The sequence below is a fragment of the Mandrillus leucophaeus genome, unplaced genomic scaffold (assembly GCF_000951045.1).
Source record: "Mandrillus leucophaeus isolate KB7577 unplaced genomic scaffold, Mleu.le_1.0 Scaffold111, whole genome shotgun sequence".
Classification (NCBI taxonomy): domain Eukaryota; kingdom Metazoa; phylum Chordata; class Mammalia; order Primates; family Cercopithecidae; genus Mandrillus; species Mandrillus leucophaeus.
Window position 1 is genome coordinate 3,076,843 of NW_012099321.1, and position 5,541 is coordinate 3,082,383.

Consider the following 5,541-nt stretch of genomic DNA (forward strand, 5'->3'; position numbering starts at 1 on the left):
CCTTCTCTTTCCTTCCAGCTTTGTTTTTGTTTCCTTTTTAAATATTTTCAGGTACTGAGGAAATTTACCATATTTCAGGTCTCTCTCTCTCTGTCTCTGGAGGGTAGGTCTCTCTCTCTCTCTCTCTCTCTCTCTGGAGGGTAGATCTCTCTCTTTCTTTCCCAGGCTGGCTTTGAACTCCTGGGCTCAAGCCACCCTCCTGTCCCAGCCTCCTGAGTAGTTGGAATTGCAGGCAGGAACCACTAGCAGGCTCAGGAGTCTTTTTCATTGCTAGCTCCGGATTTGCATTTGGATTTGGCACTATGTAGTCTGGGATGCTGAAGAATTTCAATTTCTCCATTTTCCCCACTCTGCACTGCCCCGTCCATGCACCTTTCCACCTAGAGATTTTCTAGATAGCCCCTTCTCTTAAAAGCCTTCTGTTATAAAGACATATTAAAAATGGATGAATCAACAGGTGGGCACGGTGGTTCACACCTGTAATCCCAGCACTTTGGGAGGCCAAGACGGGCAGATCACCTGAGGTCAGGAGTTCGAGACCAGCCTGACTAACATGGAGAAACCTTGTCTCTACTAAAAAATAATTTTAAAAAATTAGCCGGGCATGGTGGTGCATTCCTGTAATCCCAGCTACTTGAGAGGCTGAGGGAGGAGAATCGTTTGAACCTGGGAGGGAGAAGTTGCAGTAAGCCGAGATCACACCATGGCACTCCAGCCTGGGCAACAAGAGCGAAGCTCCGTCTTGGAAAAAAAAAAAAAAAGGATGAATCAAGAGACTGAAAGGAGAGGATTGCTTGAACCAGGAGTTCAAGGTTACAGTGAGCCATGATCATGCTACTGCACTCCAGCTTGGAACGGCAAGAAGGAAGACCCTATTTTTAAAAAAAAATGGGTAAATGGGTGACTGGGTATGAGGCATGTCCACCATCCCCCCCAGCTATACACAACTCTTCCATTGCCATCTCCCCAATGGTAAGTGTTCGCTCCACTTCCTTTAGGATTTTTTTTTTTTAAGATGAAATTTTGCTCTTGTTGCCCAGGCTGGAGTACAATGGCGCAATCTCAGCTCACTGCAACCTCCACTTCCCAGGTTCAAGAAATTCTTCTGCCTTAGCCTCCTAAGCCTCCCAGCCTCCCGAGTAGCTGGGGTGAGCATGTGCCACCACGCCCAGCTAATTTTTGTATTTTTAGTAGAGACGGGGTTTCAGCGTATTGGCCAGGCTGGTCTCAAACTTCTGACTTCAGGTGATCCACCCGCCTTGGCCTCCCAAAGTGCTGGGATTACAGGGGTGAGCCACCATGTCCGGCCTTCCTTAAGGATTTCATTCATTAACTTTTAAAAACTAGAAGGCGTTGAGGAATTCATGCATTCATCTTTGAGTGTGTGAGGTGGCGGGCCTGGTGTTTCAAAGCCTCTGAAGTCTCTTAGGTGGTTCCACCAAAGGCTTCCCTCATCTGAAGAAACCAGAGGCCTCTTTCCCTCTGCCTTCCCTCACGCAAGGCTTCCTTTTTCCAGCCCAAGCTCCCAATCTCTACACCAGTTCCTCTCAGATTGCGTGGGGGGAGGGGGTGCTGAAAAATAAAGCCCCCAGGTTCAAGTGGAGGGGCAGGAAAATGCCACACCTTATTAGGGCCTATCAGGACCTGATTCTTGAGCTGTCATGCTTCCTCCTCTGAAACAATGGGACATAGGGGGAAAAATTATCATGGAAAATGCCTCCAGGGCTATGCCCTGGCAGGTCTCTGAACAGCTCTATATTTCGAAAGAACACTTTATAGTCACTGGTATGAACAATCCCTCTGGGAGGCTGAGCCAGGGGCTGGGAGTTAGGAAGATTGCAAGGGAATTCAGAACCTAAAATTATCCCCAAGAAAAAGAACCAGTCTTGTGTCCCAGGGACCCAGCTGCTCACCCATGAACAGGGTTTGTCTTGGGCTCCCAAGCAAGTGATTTCCATGCCCACGAAGAACCCCAAGCAGGCCTTTGAATCCATGGAAATCCATGGGGGTGAAGGTGAAGAGGCAGCCTCTGGCACCTTCCATCTCTTACTGCCCCCACTCAAGTCAAGACAGAATGGTGCAGGTCCCACTGGGCCTGGAGTCTTGGCTGTGGCTTCCTGTTGACCATCAAGGCGGTCACTCCCAAGTAGGGTTTTGCAACACCCCAGAGTGGTGTTGCCAGTTATCTCAAAGGGGTATCATAAGATTCCCAAAAAGTAATCTCTAAAATCAATGCATGCCATTCAGCAATTTTTTTCCAGGACATCAGCATTGGAGGGGGAAGAGAAAGGGGTGCCAGGAAGTGAAGCAACCTCAAAGGACGTCAATGCCTTAGGGGTGACTTTGTAATTTGGAAGAAGTGTGTAAAAATGTTTAACATTTTCAAAAAAGACAGGGTTTCTCAAACCACCTGAGTGTGCCTGAGTTTGGGGAATAATTAGGCCAATAATCAAATGACACTATAAGAAGAGAAATTTCTGACTCCAGTTAGGGAAGGTTTTATGAGCAAACACAGCAACGTTGAGACACCTGACTTCTTCCTCCTCCGCCAACCCATCCCTGCTCTCATTCCTCAGTCTGGTTTTCCCCTGCCCAAGCAGATGGCAGGGGGAAGGGCTCCCTTTTTTGCCACTTTAGTCTATAGACTGTTGGCTCTTTTGTGTGATTTTGTGGGTTTTTTAACCTAATTTTTTTGAATAGATTATATGTGCACATTATTTAACCATCAAAATACACCAAATGCATATAATAGAGACTTGCTTTCATCTCAGTTTTCATCTCCCTAGCAGGTAACTACCATTAGTCTCTGGTTTATCCCTCAGCTAATATTTTATATAGATACAAGTCAATACAAATATATATATTCTTTTATCCTTTCTTTTCTATACGAATAGCAGTCTGATATACCCACTGTTCTGCACCTTGCTTATTTCAACTTGACTATGTATCTGTGATCCTTCCAGATCGATATACAAAAGTGTCTCATTTTCTTTTTCTTTCTTTTTTTATTTTATTTTATTTTATTGAGACAGAGTCTTGCTTCGTCACCCAGGCTGGATGCAGTGGCACGATCTCGGCTCACTGCAACCTCCACTTCCCGGGTTCAAGCGATTCTTCTCCCTCAGCCTCCCAAGCAGCTGGGACTACCGGTGCGTGCCACCATACCTGGCTAACTTTCGTAGTTTTAGTAGAGGCGGGGTTTTGCAACATTGGCCAGGCTGGTCTCAAACTCCTGACTCTGGTGATGCACCCACCTGGGCCTCCCAAAGTGCTAGGATTACAGGTATGAGCCACCGTGCCCAGGCACAAGCGTCTCATTTTCAGTATCCCATTGTATGGCTATATGATTGTCTATGAAACCAGTCAGCTGCTGATAGACATCGAGCTTACTTCTTATCTTTACTAACAGATGATGTTTCAACGAATAACTTAAAGACACATGTCATTTCATCTGTATGTGAGTATATTCTACAAATAGGTTTTGCTATGTTATAAGGTCTATGCATTTGCAAATTTGAAAGACACTGCCAAATGATCCTCCCCTGGGGATGTGCCCAATTATACTATCACCATCATTTTTGATGGTCAGCAGAGGGGTGGAGACAAGTGGCCTACTGCTCAGAGAAGTCGTCCTAATGACTGACCTGAGGGGAATTAGTACTGCCTGGACTGGAGAGGTCATCCAACTCGGGATAGAAGCACACATTGCCCAGAGAGAGCACTGTGCCGGCCTTCAGTCCCCAGATGACCTTTGTTCTGTGCCCTTGGAAGCAGGCAGCGCCTGTGGACCTCTGAAGGCACTGATTTCAGGCCCCCAGGCTGCTGTTTACGTGTTGGTGCTCGGGGGTTATGTGCCAGGGAGAATAGTGCTCTGTGATTTAGAATATGTGTCTGGCAGAGCCAGAAGTGGCAGCAGCCGCCTGATGGGCAGAAGTTCTAACAGCAGGGAAGAGTACTGTCTCCGGTGAACATCATGATTGGGTGCATGTATGCGTGTGTCTGTGTGTGTTCATGTGACGTGGAATAAAGAAGCCAAAAAGAGTTCAGGTGATCATAGCCTTGTACCCTGTCTAAGACTGTATGCGTAACAGGTGGTTCTAGTCTAACATTCATAATCCACCCCTCTTGCTTTAAAGTTCTTGGAATGTGCAAAAACTAGATGGAAGTTTTTGCTACCTCTTCGCCCTGTCTCTCCTCTCCATTGCCCACAGCAACCATCCATTCATTTTTGTGAAATCATGTGTGTATATGTGGCCTCTGAGCAGCTCATTTGGTGTTTGCTGTTTCTCCTTTCGTCACAAATAGTCTAGGGGCATAGGGTGGAGGTGGCAGAGCATAAGCACTAAAAGTGATCTTAATGATCAAATCCAGCACCAACATTTTACAGAATTGAAAACCTGAGGCCCAGGCTGGGTGCAGTGGCTCACGCCTGTAATCCCAGCACTTTGGGAGGCTGAGGCAGGAAGATTACTTGAACTCAGGAGTTCAAGACCAGCCTGGCCAACATGGTGAAACTCTGTCTCTAGAAAACTGTAAATATTAGCCAGGTGTGGTGGTGGGCACCTATAATCCCAGCTACTCAGGAGGTGGGGGTTTGAGAATTGCTTGAATCCGGGAGGCAGAGGATGCAGTGAGCAGAGATCAGGCCACTGCACTCCAGCCTAGGTGGCAGAGCGAGACTCTGACTCAAAAAAAAAAAAAAAAAAGAAAAGAAAAGAAAAGAAAACCTGAGGTCCAGAGAGGAAATGGAGGCTTGTGCATTATAATACAGTAAAGGTGTGTTTCTTTCTCTTTTTTTTTTATCTTGTGGAAAGTGTGCAGTAAAGGTTCATTTCTAACAGATACACAGGCATCCAAGGAGCTGGTCCCTTTTCCAGAACAACTCCCTTCACTCCCAGCCAGGCTGTGACTGGTGCCACCTTCCAGTCTGTCCTCTCCAGCCCCCACCATGGCAATGACCCACCATCTAACTACAGGGCAGAGAGATAAAAACTATCAGAGGGCAGAGAGGTAAAAACTATCAGAACTGAAAAGAAGCCCCTAAGCTAAGACTTTCCTTGTATTCGCTAACGTGGCACAGCCAACTCTGCACACACCTGATTTGTTTCCCAAGGTCAGATCCAGAGGTCTTGAAGGGGAGACAGAGAAGGGATCTCGTTTATGGGGAAACTAAAGGCATTCTGGTGCCTTAGGGCTGGCCTGGAATGAAAGCCTTATGCTGGGGAGACGGGACAGGGAGGGTGTTCTAGCAGTGCCTTCTCTTTTAGCTCCTGGTCATAAATGGAAGAAGGGACCAATAAATGTTTCTTTCTCTCCTGAGGTAGGAAGAGAAATCCTTCTTCCAGTTTCTGAATAATCATTGAACTGCAGGCAGGCAGGCAGGCGGGCGGGCGGGCAGGCGGGCATTTTTCTGAACTATTTGAGAATAGGTTGCATACATCAAGCCTAAATACTTCATTGTGTATTTCATAAGAACAAGGACATTCTTTTTTATAACCCTAGTGCCATTATCAAAATTAAGACAGTTAACATTGATAATAA

General features: G+C 46.5%; 1 pseudogene; it reads left to right on the plus strand.

Moving 5' to 3' along the window:
- Nucleotides 1-5,541, plus strand: part of LOC105549131 — a 37,612-nt pseudogene that overhangs the window by 638 nt on the left and 31,433 nt on the right.